The sequence below is a fragment of the Scyliorhinus torazame genome, chromosome 3 (genome assembly GCF_047496885.1).
Source record: "Scyliorhinus torazame isolate Kashiwa2021f chromosome 3, sScyTor2.1, whole genome shotgun sequence".
NCBI classification, from domain to species: domain Eukaryota; kingdom Metazoa; phylum Chordata; class Chondrichthyes; order Carcharhiniformes; family Scyliorhinidae; genus Scyliorhinus; species Scyliorhinus torazame.
In genome coordinates, this window is record NC_092709.1 from 352,909,682 (window position 1) to 352,930,067 (window position 20,386).

The 20,386-nt window shown below is 56.1% G+C and overlaps 1 protein-coding gene across 3 annotated transcripts in view; it reads left to right on the forward strand.

The window, feature by feature from the left end:
• The first annotated feature begins 16,283 nt into the window (after nucleotides 1-16,283).
• The window catches only part of LOC140409341 (heat shock 70 kDa protein 12B-like), a 244,519-nt gene continuing 240,416 nt past the window's right edge, over nucleotides 16,284-20,386 (forward strand). For 2 of the 3 annotated variants that reach the window (XM_072497755.1, XM_072497757.1), the window contains exons 1-2: nucleotides 16,284-16,365; nucleotides 18,029-18,101. The gene's annotated coding sequence lies outside the window, so the exon portion shown is untranslated. Of the gene's footprint in view, nucleotides 16,366-17,957; nucleotides 18,102-20,386 lie in introns of those variants that run through there. The other variant, XM_072497756.1, reaches the window with a different exon arrangement.

The window sequence follows — 20,386 nt, forward strand, 5'->3', positions numbered from 1 at the left end:
CCCCCCCTCCCTCCCCTCCCCTCCCCCCTCCCCCTCTCCCTCCCCTCCCCCCCCTCCCCTTCCCCTCCCTCCCCTCCCCTCCCCCTCCCCCCCTCCCCCCTCCCCTTCCCCCCTCCCCTCCCCCTCCCCCCTCCCTCCCCCTCCCCTCCCCCTCCCCCTCCCCTCCCCTCCCCCCCTCCCCCCTCCCCTCCCCCTCCCCCCTTCCCCCCTCCCCTCCCCCCTCCCTCCCCCCCTCCCCTCCCCCCTCCCCCCCTCCCTTCCCCTCCCCCCCCTTCCTCCCCCTCCCCTCCCCCTCCCCCCTCCCTCCCCCTCCCCCTCCTCCCCCTCCCCCTCCCCTCCCCCTCCCCTCCCCTCCCCCTCTCCCCCTCCCCCTCCCCTCTCCTCCCCCTCCCCTCCTCTCCCCTCCCCTCTCCCCCTCCCCCCCTCTCCCCCTCTCTCCCCCCTCTCCCCCCCCTTCCCCCCCTCTCCCCGCCTCCCCTTCCCCTCCTCTCCCGCCTCCCCTTCCCCTCCTCTCCCCGCCTCCCCCCCTCCTCCCCCCCTCCCCCCTCTCCCCTCCCCCTCCTCCCCCTCCCCCCTCCCCCCTCCTCCTCCCCTCCCTCCTCCCCCCTCCCCCCTCCCCCTCCTCCCTCCTCCCCCCCTCCTCCCCCCTCCTCCCCCCCCCTCCCTCCCCCCCTCCTCCCCCCTCCTCCCCCCTCCTCCCCCCTCCCCCCCTCCCTCTCCCCCCCTCCCCCTCCCCCCTCCTCCCCCTCCTCCCCCCTCCTCCCCCCTCCCCCCTCCCCCTCCTCCTCCCCCCCTCCCCTCCTCCTCCCCCCCTCCCCCTCCCCCCTCCTCCCCCCTCCCTCCCCCCCTTCCTCCCCCCCTCCTCCCCCCTCCCCCCTCCCCCTCCCCCCTCCCCCTCCCCCTCCCCTCCCCCTCTCCCCCTCCCCCCTCTCCCCCCTCTCCCCCTCTCCCCCCCCTCCCCCCCTCTCCCCGCCCCCCCTTCCCTCCTCTCCCCGCCCTCCCGCCTCCCCCTCCCCCCTCCTCCCTCCTCCTCCCCTCCTCCTCCCCTCCTCCCTCCCCCCCTCCTCCCCCCTCCTCCCCCCTCCTCCCCCCCTCCCTCTCCCCCCTCCCTCACCCCCCCTCCCCCTCCCCCCTCCCCCTCCCCCCTCCCCCCTCCCCCCCTCCCCCCCTCCTCACCCCCTCCCCCCTCCCCCCTCCTCCTCCCCCCTCCTCCCTCCTCCTCCCCCCCCTCCCCCTCCCCCCTCCCCCCTCCTCTCCCCCCCTCCCCCCCTCCCCCTCCTCCTCCCCTCCTCCTCCCCTCCTCCCCCCCTCCTCCCCCCTCCTCCCCCTCCCCCCCCTCCCTCCCCCCCCTCCCCCCTCCCTCCCCCCTCCCCCCTCCCCCTCCTCCCTCCCCCCCTCCCCCTCCCCCCTCCTCCTCTCCCATCCCCCCCTCCCCTCCCCCTCTCCCATCCCCCTCTCCCCCCTCTCCCATCCCCCCCTCCCCTCCCCCCTCTCCCATCCTCCTCTCCCCCCTCTCCCATCCCCCCTCCCCCTCTCCCATCCCCCCTCCCCTCCCCCCTCTCCCATCCCCCCCTCCCCTCCCCCTCTCCCATCCCCCTCTCCCCCCTCTCCCATTCCCCCCTCCCCTCCCCCCCCTCCCTCTGTGTGCGGCAGGGTGAGGCTCTCATCCTGCGGTGAGTGGGGTTTAATGATTTCCAGATGGTGGAGATTAAATTTCTCCAATCGTCGTTTGGCACCAATCCAGGGAGTGAGAGGGAAAAAGAACCTGGCAGGACAGCCCCCTCCCACGGAGAACGTTAACCCTTTCCTTCTCAACACTGAGGGAGGCGCAGGGGGGAGGGGAGGGGGGGGCACGAGACAATCCAGCCCTTCCCCCAGCCCCCGCCTCGGGGCCAACTCGGCCCAGATCACTCACTCCATTAACTTCCATCAAGGTCAGTGGCAGGTCACCCGGTTTAACCCGTGATTGAGGTGGAGGTAAATCCTCCTGGGCTGAATACTCGGAAAATGGGGCTGTGCCCCCACGTGAGTCCCGACCGGCCAGACGTGGTTAGAACCACACCGTCGGGAATTCGGCCGCTCGGGACCGGAGTATCGCTGGGAGGGCCTCTGGCTATGGCCCCCCCCCCCCCCCCCCCCCCCCCCCCCAGCCGAGCCGTATAATTCGCCTGCGAGCGGCGCCGGGCCCGATTCTCGCGTAAACGTCGATTCTCCGCCCCCCCCGCGCCAGTGGCGATTTCGGCGCGGGGCTGCGGACAATCCAGTCTCTCACACGGAAGGCTCCCCAGGGGCAGGGGCAGCCCGGGGACTCCGTGAATGGGATTCGCCCCCAATCTGTTCCTCTGCATTCTCCCCCCTCCCCCCCAACCCCTGCATCCCCCACACCAGCACCCTGGAACCAGAGGTCATAGCCTCAGGGTAAGGGGTCGCCGATTTAAAACAGGGAAACTACTTCTCCCAAACGGTTGCGAATCTGTGGAATTTGCCACCCCAGAGTGTGGTGGAAGCCGGGATAATTGAGTAAATGTACGGAGGAGATGGACAGATTTTTAATTGGTAATGGGTTGAAGGGTTATGGAGAAGGGGCAGGGCGGTGGAGTTGAGGCCTAGAGAAGCAATTAGCCATGATGGTATTGAATGGCGAAGCAGGCTCGGGGGACTGGATTGCCTACTCCTGCTCCCAGTTCCTATGTTCTGGTTCCCCTCCCAAGCATCCATTTACCTCGCTCCTTTCACACGATGGAACTGCTTCGCAGGGGCATTGCAAAACAAAACGTGGCGCCGAGGCGCGCATTAGGAGAGGTTAGGTCAGGTGAACAAACACTGGGCCAAAATGTTAATGTTAAAGGAGTGTCTCGAAGGTGGAAAGTGAGGTAGAGAGTCAGAGAGGTTTGCTGGGTGGGGGGGGCGTTTCGGAACTCAGGGCTCCGTCAGCTGTAGCCACAGCTGCCGATGGTGCAGAGATTAAAATGTGGATGCTCCAGAGGTCTGAATAGAGGAGCACTGTAGCCATCTGGGATGGCCACTTCCAGAATACAAAATGGACGCTCGCAAAGAATGTAGGGAAATGTGGACAATGCTAGACAACAAGCAGGCACAGAGCCTGAATGTATATTTGGGGAAGCAGTTACCAGACAGAATCGAAACTCTGGGTCGATTAGCATATTGATGGCCCATCTCCGAGGAACAAAGGACTAACGCTCAGGTAGTTGATACTGTCGCAGACACCCCGAAGCCAGTATCCCAACCGAAAGACACAAGCAAAGCCACCCAGGACACGCCCAGCCATCAGGGCACCCACCCCTTTATTGGGTAAGATCGATAACAATGATCGAGAAGCGGCCCAATTAACTGGGACCAAGTTTAAGGCCCGCCTAAAAGCGCGCGAAGCCCCTCCAAGTATAAGAAGGAACCCCCACGAGAGATTCGCTCTCTTGGAATTGGCTCTCACAGCGGAGAGACCCTTCCACCAGCATCACCAAAAGCAAGTACGTTCAAGGTCAACGCTCGCTACCAGACGGACGACCTTAGCTGTTCTCCTGTTTCTCTTCGAACCCAACAACCTCAGATCCGAACAACGGCCATTGTTCCTCTGACTAAGTGGCACCCGAAGTTAAGTATAGGCGTTAGCGTTAGAGATAGTTAGTTTGAGGTACTGTTGTGCATGTGTAAATCTTACTGTGTGTGTAAATAAATAGTATTGTCTTTGAAGTGACTAACTGGTGGATTGGCTCTTTGATCGGTATTCGGGCTGAACCTTGTGGCGGTATCGAGAGATACCTGGCGACTCCGAAAGTCGAAACGTAAACATAATAAGGATTAAGGAAGGCGACCATATTGACCGCCATGTTTATAACCAGATAGAGCAACAGCACAAGATTGGGGGGGGGGGGGAGGGCTGTGGTCTGGAGTGGGGGAGGTGTTACAGAGATAGGGAGGGATGAGGTCGGGGGGGGGTGGGGGGGCGGGGAAATCTCGGGGCTGGTTTAGCACAGTGGGCTAAATAGCCGGCTTGCAATGCAGAACGAGGCCAGCAGCGCGGGTTCAATTCCCGTACCGGCCTCCCCGAACAGGAATGTGGCGACTAGGGGCTTTTCACAGTAACTTCATTGATGCCGACTCGTGACAATAAGCGATTATTATTATTACCTGAAAACGAGGATGAGAATTTTAAAATCGAGATGGGAGTCAACGGAAGAAAGCTGTGGTCACATGGTGGCTGGAGGGGCGAATAGAACATTCTGGTTCAGTTCAGAGACAGTTGTTCGGGAGAGGGAACTGAAGACTGAGGCTGAATATTTCACCTGGTGGGGTTCCCCTTGCCACCTTCCGATGAGTTTCCCGGGAGCACATCCCCACTGACCCGACCTGCCCCGCAGCCATTTCGCACTCAAACTACCATTAGGTGGCTGCAGGTCCCTCGCTCGGCTGGAAGTGCCGCCTTCGAGAGGCAACTGTTCAATCTGGTTGGTTCACACTCCCTGATCCCGGCAGCAGCAGGGACGGCAAAGGACAGCAGGGGGAAGGGCTTCAAAATGCCAGACCGACGCCCCAAGGCCGGGCGTCGCGGTCAATTCTTGTGGTCCCGGGGCGGGGGAGGGCAGGGATGTGGAAGGTTTGGGTTTCGAGGGAGAGGCCGGTTGTGTGGAGGGGCAGGTGGGGGTGGGGTGAGGGGTGTGGGAAGTCCAGAGGCCACTGGACTTTAATGATGGGGCCACCCAAAGTCAGAAGAGGTCTGATGAGAGAGCACCGCACTGCCCAATATCTACCCCTCTTCATTTTCAAGCTTCCCCCATGCCGTGTAAATCCAGGTCAATCCTCCCCCAGACTGAGGAACCATCCCTTAAATGGCCAATAATTAGCCTCTTAAGGGCGTCAAAAGGATGGACCTGTCATCCCAGGGGCTCAGTTCCAGGACATCACTGCAGGAGTTCCTCAGGGTAGAGTCCTCGGCCCAACCATCTTCAGCTGCTTCATCAATGACCTCCCCTTCCATCATAAGGTCAGAAGTGGGATGTTCGCAGATGACTGCACAATGCTCAGCACCATTCACAACGCCTGAGATACCCCAAACATTCAAACCCTCCACCATCGACGAACCTTAATGAGTTACTGCTGTGCATCTTGTAGATGGTACACACGGCTGCCACTGTTTGTCGGTGGTGGAGGGAATGAATGTTTGAGGAAGGCGGAGCAATCAAGTGGGCTGCTTTGTCCTGGATGGTGTCGAGCTTCTTGAGTGTTGTTGGAGCTGCACTCACCCAGGCAAGTGAAGAGTATTCCATCACACTCCTGACCTGTGCCTTGTAGATGGTGGACAGGCTTTGGGGGGGTCAGGAGGTGAGTTACTCACCACAGGATTCCTGGCCTTTGACCTGCTCTGGTAGCCACAGTATTAATGTGTCTAGTCCAGCTCAGTTTCTGATCAATAGGATGTTGATTGTGGGGGATTCAGCGATGATAATGCCATTGAATGTCAAGGGGCGATGGTTAGATCCTCTCTTGTAGGAGATGGTCATTGCCTGGCACTTGTGTGGTGTGAATGTAACTTGCCCCTTGTCAGCCCAGAGCCTGGATATTGTCCCGGTCTTGCTGCATTTGGACACGGACTGCTTCATTATCAGAGGAGTCGCGAATGAAGAAAGAAAAAGGCTTTGCACGCTCCAGTATAAAATCACAGCAAGATCCCATTCCTTCAGCTTCATGCTCCCCAGCCTAAAACCCGCTGTTGAGTAGGGGGGGGGGGGGGGGGGGGGTGAAATTCAGGCGAATAGCTTTGGTCTTCCTCATATCTTATTGGAGGAACTTCCAGCACATCCAGCACCTGGGGCGCGATTCTCCCCTACCCGGCGGGACGGGGGGGTTCCGGCCTTTAGGGGCCAAGCGCCCACCTTGAGGGGCTAGGCCCGCGCCGGAGTGGTTTCCGCTCCGCCGCCTGCGCGGGAGCGTCAGCGGCCACTCACGGCATCCCCGCGCATGCGCAGGGGAGGGGGTCTCTTCCGCCTCCGCCATAGTGAAGACCATGGGGAAGGCGGAAGAAAAAGAGTTCCCCCAGGGCACAGGCCCGCCCGCGGATCGGTGGGCCCCGATCGCGGGCCAGGCCACCGTGGGGGCACCCCCCGGGGCCACATCGCCCCGCGCCCCCCCCAGGACCCCGGAGCCTGCCCGCACCGCCTTGTCCCGCCGTTCAAAATGTGGTTTAATCCACGCCGGCGGGAGAGGGTTGACAGCGGCGGGACTTCGGCCCATCGCAGGCCGGAGAATCACCGGGGGTGGGCCTGCCGACCGGCGCGGTGCGATTCCCGCCCCCCGCCGAATCTCTGGTGGCAGAGAATTCGGGACACGGCGGGGGGCGGGATTCACGCCAGCCCCCGGCGATTCTCTGACCCGGTGGGGGGTCGGAGAATCGTGCCCCAGATGTCTGATAAGCTGTCTGATAGAGAAACAACACTGGAGGAGTCGAGAGAGGCAGCGGTGAGGCAGATCTGGGGTTCATCAGTGTACATGTAAAAACTCACACTGTGCTTAGACCATAAGACCATAAGACATAGGAGCAGAATTAGCTTGAATCTGCTCCACCATTCAATCATGGCTGATATTTTCTCATCCTCATTTTCCTACCTTCTCCCCATAACTCTAATCCCATGTACTTAATGATCTGCTCGCAGAAAAATACTTTTCACTGTACCTCGGTACACGTGACAATAAACAAATCCAAATCACCCCTGATCCCCTTATTGATCAAGAACCTATCTATCTCTGCCTTAAAGACACTCAGTGAATTGGCCTCCACAGCCTTCTGCGGCAAAGAGTTCCACAGATTCACCACCCTCTGGCTGAAGAAATTCCTCCTCATCTCTGTTTTAAAGGATCGTCCCTTCAGTCTGAGATGGTGTCCTCTGCTTCTAGTTTTTCCTACAATTGGAAACATCCTCTCCACGTCCACTCTATCCAGGCCTCTCAGTATCCTGTAAGTTTCAATAAGATCCCCCCTCATCCTTCTAAACTCCGAGTACAGACTCAGAGTCCTCAACTGTTCCTCATACGACAAGCTCCTCATTCCTGGGATCTTTCTTGTGAACCTCCTCTGGACCCTTTCCAAGGCCGGCACATCCTTCCTTAGATATTAGAGCTTCTGGATGATGTCACTGAGGAGAAGGCTGTCGGGCACTTCCCCAAAATCAACTTCAATCAACTGGACGCTACGTCCGATTGGCCGATAACCGTCTCCCCTGCCAGGTCCTGTTTACATAGAAACATAAAAAATAGGATCTTGATGAGGCCATTCGGCTCTTCGAGCCTGCTCCGCCATTCATCACCATCATGGCTGATCATCCAACTCAATAGCCTATCCTGCTTTCTCCCCATAGCCTTTGATCCCATTCGCCCCAGTGTGCCACATTTAACTGCTTCCTGAAACAAAGAACAAAGAAAAGTACAGCACAGGAACAGGCCCTTCGGCCCTCCAAGCCCGTGCCGACCATGCTGCCCGACTAAACTACAATCTTCTACACTTCGAGTCCCAGGCACCCACTACCCTCTGTGTAAAATACTTGCCTCGTACATCTCCTCGAAACCTTGCCCCTCGCACCTTAAACCTTTGCACCCTAGTAATTGACCCCTCTACCCTGGGGAAAAGTCACTGACTATCCACCCTGTCCATGCCCCTCATAATTTTGTAGACCTCTATCAGGTCGCCCCTCAACCCCTGTTGTCCCAGTGAGAACAAACCGAGTTTATTCAATCTCTCCTCATAGCTCTCGTTAAATTGTTGAGGTCACTTGGACAGTGTTGGATTCTGGTGTTCAGGGTAATGGGGCAAAGTGGTTGGAGTTGGGATATGTCAGGTTTTCCCAAATCTTTCCTGCCACGGAATGCTTCTGACACATACACTGACTTACCCCCGCACACAAACAAAGGACAAAGAACAATACAGCAGAGAAACAGGCCCTTCGGCCCCATACAATTCTTTGGGCTCAACTACTTCCTGTGGTAACGGATTCCACCATTCACCCCTCTCTGGCTGAAGAAATGTCTCCTCATCTCTGTCCGAAATGGTCGACCCGTATCCTCAGACTGTGACCCCTGGTTCTGGACACCCCCACCACCCGGAACACCCTTCCTGCATCTACCCTGTCCAGTCCTGTTAGAATTTCTGTGAGATCCCCCCACATTCCTCAGAACTCCAGCGAGAACAATCCCAACCGATTCAATCTCTCCTCGTACGTCAGCCACGCCATACCTGGAATCAGTCTGGTAGATTAGCTCAATTCTCAAATGGCCAACGTTCCAGAGGAAGACAAAGGAAATGTTTCAAAGACATTCTGAATCGCTCCCTGAAGCACGGCTGCCTTGCCATTAATGAATGCGAGGAATTGGCTACCAATCACTCAAAATTGCGACTCCTTGTCCATCACGCTCCAAGTCCCAACATCTTCGAGATGAGGCAGAGTCGCTGCATATGTTCTATATTACTGTTTGTGGGAGCTTGCTGTGCACAAGTTGGCTGCCATGTTTGCGACATACACTACACTTCAAAAGTGCCTAATTGGCAGTAAAACACTTTGCGACGTCAGGCGATTGTGCAGGAGGCTCAAAGTCTTTCTTTTACCCTCGTATTTTGAACAATTGAATTGTTGTGACCTGCTGCCTGAAAGGGAGGTGGAAACGGGTTCATTAGGAATGTTCAGACGATGACAGACACGTGCAGCAGGGCGAGAGGGTAACGGCAGGGAGCGGGGCCGGCATGGGTTTGATGGGCCGAACAGCCTCCTGCTGTGATTTCTGATTGGGTGGCTTTACTGTCATGGAGCCACTTGCAGCTGAGTTGCCAGGAACCCCCGACTGGAGAGCAAGGAGGTGAGGCAATCACTGCCCGGGGAGCTTCGACTTCAACCCCAGCCCGGGGAAGCGTGCCTGACCCTTCTCCACAGAAAAACACAGGGCAGAAAAGGCCCTTCGGCCCCTCGAGTCTGCACCGTCGCATGAAAGGCCCTGACCTACCAATCCTAACCCCATTGTCCAGTACTTGGCCCAGAGCCTGGAATGTTAAGACGGCCAAGCGCTCATCCTGGTACTTTTTAAAGGATGTGGGGCAATCCGCCCCTCCCACCCTCCCAGGCAGGGCGTTCCAGACCCTCATCACCCTCTGGGTAAAAAGTATTTCCTCACCCCCCCCCCCCCCCCGAAACCTCCCGTCCCTCACCTTGAACTTGTCCCCCCCTCGTAACTGACCCTTCAAGTAAGGAGAACAGTTGCTCCCTATCCACCCTGCCCAGGCCCTTCATAATCTTGCACACCTCGATCAGGTCGCCCCTCAGTCTTCTCGGCTCCAGCAAAAACAACCCAAGCCAATCCAACCTCTTTCATAACTTCACTGCTCCATCCCAGGCAACATCCTGGTGAATCTCCTCTGCACCCCCTCCAGTGCAATCACATCCTTCCTATAGTGAGGCGACCAGAATTGCACACAGTATTCCAGCTGTGGCCTCACCAATGTTCTATACAGCTCCAACATGACCTCCCTGCTTTTGTAATCTATGCCCTGATTGATAAAAGCGAGTGTCCCATATGCCTTTTTCACCACCCTGTTAACCTGCCCTTTTGCCTTCAGACATCTATTTACAAACACGCCAAGGTCCCTTTGTTCCTCAGAACTTCCCAGTGTGGTGCCTTTCATTGAATATTTCCTTGTCAAATTGCTCCTTCCAAAGTGTAACACCTCGCACTTTTCAGGATTACATCCATCCGCCACTTTTCTGTCCATTCGACCATCCCGTCTGTATCTTCCTGAGACCCAAGTGCTCATCCTCACTGTTAACCACTCGGCTAATCTTTGTGTCATCCACAAACTTACTGATCCCACCCCCCAGATAGTCATCTGAGCCATTGATATAAATGACGAGTGACAGGGGCCCCAGCACAGGTCCCTGTGGTTCGTCACAGGACACTGGCTCCCAGACACTAAAGCAGCCGTCTGTCATCACCCTCTGTCTCCTCCAGCTCAGCTTAGAATCCACCTCACCAAGCTCCCCTGTATCCCATGTCCATGGGCCTTCTTTATAAGTCTCCCATGTGGGACCTTGTCAAAGGCTTTGCTGAAATCTATGTAAACTACATCAAGTGGACTACCCTCATCTACACACTTAGTCACATGCTCGCAGAATTCAATCAAATTTGTTAGACATGACCTCCCTCTGCCAAAGCCATGCTGACTATTCCTGATCAAACCTTCCGTCTCCAAGTGGGGATAGATTCTCTACTTCAGAATCTTCTCCAGTAGTTTCCCTACCACTGACATGAGACTGACTGGCCTGTAGTTCCCTGGCTTATCCCTACAGCCTTTCTTAAATAGTGGGACCACATTCGCGGTTCTCCAGTTCTCTGGTACCTCACCCGTGGCCAGAGAAGAATTAAAAATTTGGATCAGAGCCCCTGCAATCTCCTCCCTCGCCTCCCACAGAAACCTGGGACACAATTCGTCCAGACCTGGGGATTTGTCCACTTTTAAGCCTGCCAATACCTCCAATACCTCGTCACTCCCTAAGACAACTTGCTCAATAACCTCACAGTCTCTCTCCCCGAGTTCCACATCTGCCTCCTCGTTCTCTTGGGTGAAGACAGGTGTGAAATATTCTTTTAACACCCGACCAATCTCCTCTGGCTCCACCCACAGATTGCCCCCTTGTGCCCTCATGGGCCTTACCCTTTCCCTGGTTACCCTCTTCCAGTGATATACTGAGAGAATATCTTGGGATGTTCCCTGCTTTTACCAGCCAGAGATGTCTCATGTCCCCTCTTTGCCCTCCTAACTGCTTCCTTAAGCTCCATCCTGCACTTTGTGTACTCCACTATTGCCTCTGTTGATTTGCTCCCCTTGTACTTAATAAAAGCCTCTCTCTTCCTTCTCACTGTATCCTGAATATCACTGGTCATACATGGTTCTCTGGGCTTGTTACTCCCTCCTATGACCCTAGAGGGAACATGTTGGGCCTGTAGCCTCCCCATTTCCTCTTTGAACCCCTCCCCCCCCCCCCACTGCTCTTCTGTAGGTCTCCCCACTAGTAGCCTGTTCCGATCTACCTTGCCCAGATCCTGCCTTATTTTACTAAAGTCTGCTCTCCCCCAATCCAAGGCCTTTTTCTGCAATTTGCCTATTTCCGTGTCAATAACAAACTTAAATTGCACCATGTTGTGATCACTATTACCATCACATCAACCACCTGTCCAACTTCATTCCCCAGAATTGGGTCCAGCACTGCACCATCCCGCCAACATGTTGAGCTAACAAATTCTCTTGTGTACACTTTACGACCTCTGCTCCATCTAAGCCCTGAACATGAATATCCCAGTTAACGTTGGGAAAGTTAAAATTACCAACAATAATTACCCGATTATTATTTTTGCACACTTCTGCAAATTATGCACATATTTGCTCCTCAAATTCCCGCTGACTATCTCGGGGTCTATAGTAAACACTGAGCAACGTGGCTCCTAAGCTCGGCCCACAAAGCTTCATTTAACGCCACTCCCAAGATATCATCTCTCCTTATTGCAGTACTTGACTCCTTCACTAATAGTGCAATGCCTCCCCCTCTTTTGCCCCCTCCCCTGTTACTCTTGAAGATTCTGTGCCCCGGGATGTTGAGCTGCCAATCCTGCCCCTCCCTCAACCACATCTCTGTGATGGCTCCTGTCATGAATCCACTTGTCAGCCCTCACCCTTAACTCATCCGACACGAAACGCTCCAGCACCGAGCTGGGCCCCTGTGAGGGCCAGCACGACGGCGAGAACACTTGGCCTCCATATCGGAGAATCGCCCACTGTGTGTTTGTGAGAGTGTGTGTGAGTGAGTGTGGGTGTGAGTGAGTGTTGGTGTGAGTGAGTGTGTGTGTGAGTGAGTGTGTGTGTGAGTGAGTGTGTGAGTGAGTGAGTGTGTGTGAGTGAGTGTGGGTGTGAGTGAGTGTTGGTGTGAGTGAGTGTGTGTGTGAGTGAGTGTGTGTGTGAGTGAGTGTGCGTGTGAGTGAGTGTGTGTGTGAGTGAGTGTGGGTGTGAGTGAGTGTGTGTGTGAGTGAGTGTGGGTGTGAGTGTGTGTGTGAGTGAGTGTGGGTGTGAGTGAGTGAGTGTGGGTGTGAGTGAGTGTGTGTGGGTGTGAGTGTGGGTGTGAGTGTGTGTGAGTGAGTGAGTGTGGGTGTGTGAGAGTGTGTGTGAGAGTGTGTGAGAGTGTGTGTGAGTGAGTGTGGGTGTGAGTGAGTGTGTGTGTGAGTGAGTGTGGGTGTGAGTGAGTGAGTGTGTGTGTGAGTGAGTGTGTGAGTGAGTGTGTGTGTGTGAGTGTGTGTGTGTGAGAGTGTGTGTGAGTGAGTGTGTGTGAGTGAGTGTGGGTGTGAGTGTGTGTGTGAGTGAGTGTGGGTGTGAGTGAGTGAGTGTGTGTGTGAGTGAGTGTGTGAGTGAGTGTGTGTGTGTGAGTGTGTGTGTGTGAGAGTGTGTGTGAGTGAGTGTGTGTGAGTGAGTGTGGGTGTGAGTGAGTGAGTGTGTGTGTGTGTGAGTGAGTGAGTGTGTGTGTGAGAGTGTGTGTGTGTGTGTCAGTGTGGGTGGGTGAGTGTGGGTGAGTGAGTGTGTGTGTGTGTGAGTGTGGGTGAGTGAGTGCGAGTGAGTGAGTGTGTGTGTGAGTGTGTGTGAGTGAGTGTGGGTGAGTGAATGTGTGAGTGAGTGTGTGTGTGAGTGTGTGTGTGTGTGAATGTGTGTGTGTGAGTGTGTGTGTGACTGAGTGTGGGTGAATGTGTGTGTGTGAGTTTGTATGTGAGAGAGTGTGGGTGAGTGTGTGTGTGAGTGAGTGTGTGTGTGAGAGTGTGTGTGAGTGAGTGTGAGTGAGTGTGTGTGTGTGTGTGTGTGAGTGTGTGTGTGAGTGAGTGTGGGTGAGTGAGTGTGGGTGAGTGAGTGAGTGTGTGTGTGAGTGAGTGTGTGTGTGAGTGAGTGTGGGTGTGTGAGAGTGTGTGTGTGTGAGAGTGTGTATGAGAGGGTGTGTGAGTGAGTGTGTGAGTGAGTGTGTGTGTGTGAGTGTGTGTGAGTGAGTGTGTGTGAGTGAGTGTGGGTGTGTGACAGTGTGTGTGTGTGAGAGTGTGTGTGAGTGAGTGTCGGTGTGAGTGAGTGAGTGTGTGTGTGTGAGTGAGTGAGTGTGTGTGTGAGAGTGTGTGTGAGTGAGTGTGTGTAAGTGTGGGTGGGTGAGTGTGGGTGAGTGAGTGTGTGTGTGTGTGAGTGTGGGTGAGTGAGTGTGAGTGAGTGAGTATGTGTGTGAGTGTGTGTGTGAGTGTGTGTGAGAGTGTGTGTGAGTGAGTGTGTGAGTGAGTGTGTGTGTGTGAGTGTGTGTGTGTGTGTGTGAGTGTGTGTGTGTGAGTGTGGGTGAGTGAGTGTGTGTGAGTGAGTGTGTGTGTGAGAGTGTGGGTGAGTGAGTGTGGGTGTGAGTGAGTGTGTGTGTGAGTGAGTGTGTGTGAGTGAGTGAGTGTGAGTGAGTGTGTGTGTGAGTGTGTGTGTGTGAGTGTGTGTGTGAGTGAGTGTGTGTGAGTGAGTGTGGGTGAGTGAGTGTGGGTGTGAGTGAGTGTGTGTGTGAGTGAGTGTGGGTGAGTGAGTGAGTGAGTGTGTGAGTGAGTGAGTGTGTGAGTGAGTGAGTGTGTGAGTGAGTGTGTGTGTGAGTGTGTGTGTGAGTGAGTGTGGGTGAGTGAGTGTGTGAGTCAGTGTGTGTGTGAGTGAGTGTGTGTGAGAGTGTGTGTGAGTGAGTGTGTGAGTGAGTGTGTGTGTGTGAGTGTGTGTGTGTGAGAGTGTCTGTGTGAGAGAGTCTGTGTGAGAGAGAGTGTGTGTGTGCGAGTGAGTGTGTGAGTGTGAGAGAGTGTTTGTGTGTGAGTGAGTGTGTGTGGGTGAGAGTGTGTGGGAGTGAGCTTGTGGGAATGTGTGTGGGAGTGAGTGAGTGACTTTGTGAGTGTGTGTGAGTGAGTGTGGGTGAGTGAATGTGTGAGTGAGTGTGTGTGTGAGTGTGTGTGTGTGTGAATGTGTGTGTGTGAGTGTGTGTGTGACTGAGTGTGGGTGAATGTGTGTGTGTGAGTTTGTATGTGAGAGAGTGTGGGTGAGTGTGTGTGTGAGTGAGTGTGTGTGTGTGAGTGTGAGAGAGTGTTTGTGTGACTGAGTGTGTGTGAGTGAGTGTGTGTGTGTGAGAGTGAGTGTTTGTGTGGGAGTGAGTGTGTGTGGGAGTGAGTGTGTGTGGGTGTGAGTATGTGGGAATGTGTGTGGGAGTGAGTGTGTGGGGGTGAATAGGGGTGGGAGTGAGTGTGTGTGGGAGTGACTGAGTGTGTGGGAGCGAGTGTGTGTGGGAGTGAGTGAGTGTGTGAGTGGGAGTGAGTGTTTGTGGGAGTCAGTGAGTGAGTGTGTGGGAGTGAGTGTGTGCGGGAATGAGTGTGTGCGGGAGTGAGTATATGCGGGAGAGAGTGTGTGCGGGGGTGAGCGTGTGTGGGAATGAGCGTGTGTGGGAATGAGCATGTGGGGAGTGTGTGTTAGAGTGAGTGTGTGTGGGAGTGAGTGTGTGTGGGAGTGAGTGTGTGGGAGTGAGTGTGTGTGGGAGTGAGTTTGTGTGGGAGTAAGGTTGTGAGTGAATGTGTGTGGGCATGAGTGTGTGAGTATGTGTGAATGGAAGTGTGTGTACGTAGGAGTGTGTGTGTGTGAGTGGGAGTGAATGTGTATGGGAGTGTGTGTGGGAGCGAGTGTGTGGGAGTGAATGTGTGCAATCATGTGTGGATGTGAGTATGTGTGTGAGTGGGATTGATTGTGTGTGTGTGAGAGTGGGTGTGAGTGTGAGAGTGGGTGTGAGTGTGAGTGTGGGTGTGAGTGGGCGTGAGTGTGTGAGTAAGTGTATGTGAGTGGGATTGAGTGTGTGAGTGAGTGTGAGTGTGAATGAGTGTTTCTGTGAGTGTGTGTGAGTGAGTGTGGGTGTGAGTGTGAGTGAGTAAGTGTATGTGAGTGGGATTGAGTGTGTGTGTGAGTGTGCGTGAGTGAGTGTGAGTGGGCGTGAGTGTGAATGAGTGTGTGTGTGAGTGAGTGTGGGTGTGAGTGGGCGTAAGTGTGAGCGAGTAATTGTATGTGAGTGGGATTGAGTGTGTGTGAGTGTGCATGAGCGAGTGTGCATGGGTGTGAGTGTGAGTGAGTGTGGGTGTGAGTGGGCATGAGTGTGAGTGAGTAAGTGGAGTGAGTAAGTGTATATGAGTGGGGTTGAGTGTGTATGTGAGTGTGCGTGAGTGAGTGTGAGTGGGTGTGAGTGTGAATGAGTGTGTGTGTGTGAGAGAGTGTGTGCGTGAATGTGTGTGTGTGATGTTTGAGTGAGTGAATGTGAAAGAGTGTGTGCATGAGTGGGTGTGAGCACGTGTGTGAGTGGGTGTGAGCATTTGTGTGAGCATGTGTGTGAGTGGGTGTGAGCGTGTGTGTGAGTGGGTGTGAGTATGTGTGTGAGTGTGTGTGAGTATGTGTGTGAGAGTGAGTGTGAGCATGTGTGAGTGGGTGTGAGTATGTGTGTGAGTGGGTATGAGTATGTGTGTGAGAGTGAGTGTGAGCATGTGTGTGAGTGGGTGTGAGTATGTGTGTGAGTATGTGTGTGAGTGTGTGAGAGTGAATGTGAGCATGTGTGTGAGTGGGTGTGAGTATGTGTGTGAGTGGGTGTGAGTATGTGTGTGAGAGTGAGTGTGAGCATGTGTGTGAGTGGGTGTGAGTATGTGTGTGAGTGTGAGTGAGTGAGTGTGAGTATGTGTGTGAGTGGGTGTGAGTGAGTGTGTGAGTGGGTGTGAGTGTGTGTGAGTATGTGTGTGAGTGGGTGTGAGTGAGTGTGTGAGTGGGTGTGAGTGTGTGTGAGTATGTGTGTGAGTTTGTGTGAGTGGGTGTGAGTATGTGTGTGAGTTTGTGTGAGTGGGTGTGAGTATGTGTGTGAGTTTGTGTGAGTGGGTGTGAGCATGTGTGTGAGTGGGTGTGAGTATGTGTGTGAGAGTGAGTGTGAGCATGTGTGTGAGTGAGTGTGAGTATGTGTGTGAGTGTGTGAGAGTGAGTGTGAGTATGTGTGTGAGTGGGTGTGAGTATGTGTGTGAGTGAGTGTGAGTATGTGTGTGAGTGAGTGTGAGTATGTGTGTGAGTGAGTGTGTGAGTGGGTGTGAGTGAGTGTGTGAGCATTACTGCATCTTCTGACAGCTGTGGTGCTGGAGCAGTGAAAGGGTTAACTCCAGGAGAGGGGCTTGAATCAGGAGGGGCTGGTTGGGGGAAATCAGTTTTGAAGCAGTTAGTTTGTGCTGCCGGACTCGGCTCCTCACAGGGAACGCTGCTGCCTCCTCAGTCTGAGGGTGGGTGAGTGGAGGTGAGTGAGTGGAGGGCAGGCTGCCCCTCAGTGTGAGGGTGAGTGAGTGGAGGGCTGGCTGCCTCTCAGTCTGAGGGTGGGTGAGTGGAGGTGGGTGAGTGGAGGGCTGGCTGCCTCTCAGTCTGAGGGTGAGTGAGTGGAGGTGGGTGAGTGGAGGTGTGTGAGTGGAGGTGGGTGAGTGGAGGGCTGGCTGCCCCTCAGTGTGAGGGTGAGTGAGTGGAGGTGAGTGAGTGGAGGGCTGGCTGCCCCTCAGTGTGAGGGTGAGTGAGTGGAGGTGAGTGAGTGGAGGGCTGGCTGCCCCTCAGTGTGAGGGTGGGTGAGTGGAGGTGGGTGAGTGGAGGTGAGTGAGTGGAGGGCTGGCTGCCCCTCAGTGTGAGGGTGGGTGAGTGGAGGTGAGTGAGTGGAGGGCTCGCTGCCCCTCAGTGTGAGGGTGAGTGAGTGGAGGTGGGTGAGTGGAGGGCTGGCTGCCCCTCAGTGTGAGGGTGAGTGAGTGGAGGTGAGTGAGTGGAGGGCTGGCTGCCCCTCAGTGTGAGGGTGAGTGAGTGGAGGTGAGTGAGTGGAGGGCTGGCTGCCCCTCAGTGTGAGGGTGGGTGAGTGGAGGTGGGTGAGTGGAGGTGAGTGAGTGGAGGGCTGGCTGCCCCTCAGTGTGAGGGTGGGTGAGTGGAGGTGAGTGAGTGGAGGGCTCGCTGCCCCTCAGTGTGAGGGTGAGTGAGTGGAGGTGAGTGAGTGGAGGTGAGTGAGTGGAGGTGAGTGAGTGGAGGGCTCGCTGCCCCTCAGTGTGAGGGTGAGTGAGTGGAGGTGGGTGAGTGGAGGTGAGTGAGTGGAGGGCTGGCTGCCCCTCAGTGTGAGGGTGAGTGAGTGGAGGGGAGTGAGTGGAGGGCTGGCTGCCCCTCAGTGTGAGGGTGGGTGAGTGGAGGGGAGTGAGTGGAGGTGGGTGAGTGGAGGGCTGGCTGCCCCTCAGTGTGAGGGTGGGTGAGTGGAGGGGAGTGAGTGGAGGGCTGGCTGCCCCTCAGTGTGAGGGTGAGTGAGTGGAGGGGAGTGAGTGGAGGGCTGGCTGCCCCTCAGTGTGAGGGTGAGTGAGTGGAGGTGAGTGAGTGGAGGGCTGCTGCCCCTCAGTGTGAGGGTGAGTGAGTGGAGGTGAGTGAGTGGAGGGCTGGCTGCCCCTCAGTGTGAGGGTGAGTGAGTGGAGGTGAGTGAGTGGAGGGCTCGCTGCCCCTCAGTGTGAGGGTGAGTGAGTGGAGGGCTCGCTGCCCCTCAGTGTGAGGGTGAGTGAGTGGAGGGCTGGCTGCCCCTCAGTGTGAGGGTGAGTGAGTGGAGGGCTGGCTGCCCCTCAGTGTGAGGGTGGGTGAGTGGAGGGCTGGCTGCCCCTCAGTGTGAGGGTGAGTGAGTGGAGGGCTGGCTGCCTCAGTGTGAGGGTGAGTGAGGGTGGGTGAGTGGAGGGCTGGCTGCCCCTCAGTGTGAGGGTGAGTGAGGGTGGGTGAGTGAGTGGAGGAACAGGGTCTGCAGCACGCCTCCAGACTAGCAGCAGGATTGAGGAGAGGCACACTTCCCCCTGGCTCGATGGTACACAGAAGGAGGGACTGAACCCTTCCACTCACAACTGTTCCTTGGCTCCCCTCCTCACCTCTCAAACCTCTCACTTTTCCCAGGACACTGGCACTGAATTCCCAGGAACCGCCTTCACACAGGGAATGTTGTGGGTGAGCCAGGCAGACGGACAAGGTAAGTTTAACGAATGTGTTTTTGATTTGCTCCTGTTCCACTCCCAGCTTTCGGATCCCTTGTGGGGCTGTGCTTTCCTCGCCAGGGAATATTTATTGAACATTTTAACCCTTTGGGTGCCTCCTGTGTGAGACTCTCAACAACCTCTTGTTCTTGCTGCGTGTCAGTCTCCTTCCCAAACTGCTCCTCGGAGGCCGAACTGTCTGATCACCCCTTCTACAAGAACCTCAACACCATCTCCAGGATGGCTATTCAACCAGGTGTGCGGGTCGCAGCTGTGATGTGGACTGACCTTCCACATTGCGAACACACAAACTGCTGTCCCTGGGATAGAGTCTAATTTTAACCCCCAAACTCTCATCCATTCTGACACTCCAAGTGCAGTACCGAGGGAGTGCTGCACTGTCAGAGGGTCAGTACTGAGGGAGTGCTGCACTGTCAGAGGGTCAGTACTGAGGGAGTGCTGCACTGTCAGAGGGTCAGTACTGAGGGAGTGCTTCACTGTCAGAGGGTCAGTACTGAGGGAGTGCTGCACTGTCAGAGGGTCAGTACTGAGGGAGTGCTGCACTGTCAGGGGGTCAGTACTGAGGGAGTGCTGCACTGTCAGAGGGTCAGTACTGAGGGAGCGCTGCACTGTCAGAGGGTCAGTACTGAGGGAGTGCTGCACTGTCAGAGGGTCAGAACTGAGGGAGTGCTGCACTGTCAGAGGGTCAGTACTGAGGGAGTGCCGCACTGTCAGAGGGTCAGTACTGAGCGAGTGCCGCACTGTCAGAGGGTCAGTACTGAGGGAGCGCTGCACTGTCAGAGGGTCAGTACTGAGGGAGTGCTGCACTGTCAGAGGGTCAGTACTGAGGGAGTGCTGCACTGTCAGAGGGTCAGTACTGAGGGAGTGCCGCACTGTCAGAGGGTCAGTACTGAGGGAGTGCTGCAGTGTCAGAGGGTCAGTACTGAGGGAGCGCTGCACTGTCAGAGGGTCAGTACTGAGGGAGTGCTGCACTGTCAGAGGGTCAGTACTGAGGGAGCGCTGCACTGTCAGAGGGTCAGTACTGAGGGAGTGCTGCACTGTCAGAGGGTCAGTACTGAGGGAGTGCTGCACTGTCAGAGGGTCAGTACTGAGGGAGTGCTGCACTGTCAGAGGGTCAGAACTGAGGGAGTGCTGCACTGTCGGAGGGTCAGTACTGAGGGAGTGCCGCACTGTCAGAGGGTCAGGACTGAGCGAGTGCCGCACTGTCAGAGGGTCAGTACTGAGGGAGTGCCGCACTGTCAGAGGGTCAGTACTGAGGGAGTGCTGCACTGTCAGAGGGTCAGTACTGAGGGAGTGCTGCACTGTCAGAGGGTCAGTACTGAGGGAGCGCTGTACTGTCAGAGGGTCAGTACTGAGGGAGTGCTGCACTGTCAGAGTGTCAGTACTGAGGGAGCGCTGCACTGTCAGAGGGTCAGTACTGAGGGAGTGCTGCACTGTCAGAGGGTCAGTACTGAGGGAGTGCTGCACTGTCAGAGGGTCAGTACTGAGGGAGCGCTGTACTGTCAGAGGGTCAGTACTGAGGGAGTGCTGCACTGTCAGAGGGTCAGTACTGAGGGAGCGCTGTACTGTCAGAGGGTCAGTACTGAGGGAGTGCTGCACTGTCAGAGGGTCAGTACTGAGGGAGCGCTGCACTGTCAGAGGGTCAGTACTGAGGGAGTGCTGCACTGTCAGAGGGTCAGTACTGAGGGAGTGCTGCACTGTCAGAGGGTCAGTACTGAGGGAGAGCTGCACTGTCAGAGGGTCAGTACTGAGGGAGTGCTGCACTGTCAGAGGGTCAGTACTGAGGGAGCGCTGCACTGTCAGAGGGTCAGTACTGAGGGAGTGCTGCACTGTCAGAGGGTCAGTACTGAGGGAGCGCTGTACTGTCAGAGAGTCAGTACTGAGGGAGTGCTGCACTGTCAGAGGGTCAGTACTGAGGGAGCGCTGTACTGTCAGAGGGTCAGTACTGAGGGAGTGCTGCACTGTCAGAGGGTCAGTACTGAGGGAGCGCTGCACTGTCAGAGGGTCAGTACTGAGGGAGTGCTGCACTGTCAGAGGGTCAGTACTGAGGGAGTGCTGCACTGTCAGAGGGTCAGTACTGAGGGAGAGCTGCACTGTCAGAGGGTCAGTACTGAGGGAGTGCTGCACTGTCAGAGGGTCAGTACTGAGGGAGCGCTGCACTGTCAGAGGGTCAGTACTGAGGGAGTGCTGCACTGTCAGAGTGTCAGAACTGAGGGAGTGCTGCACTGTCAGAGGGTCAGTACTGAGGGAGTGCCGCACT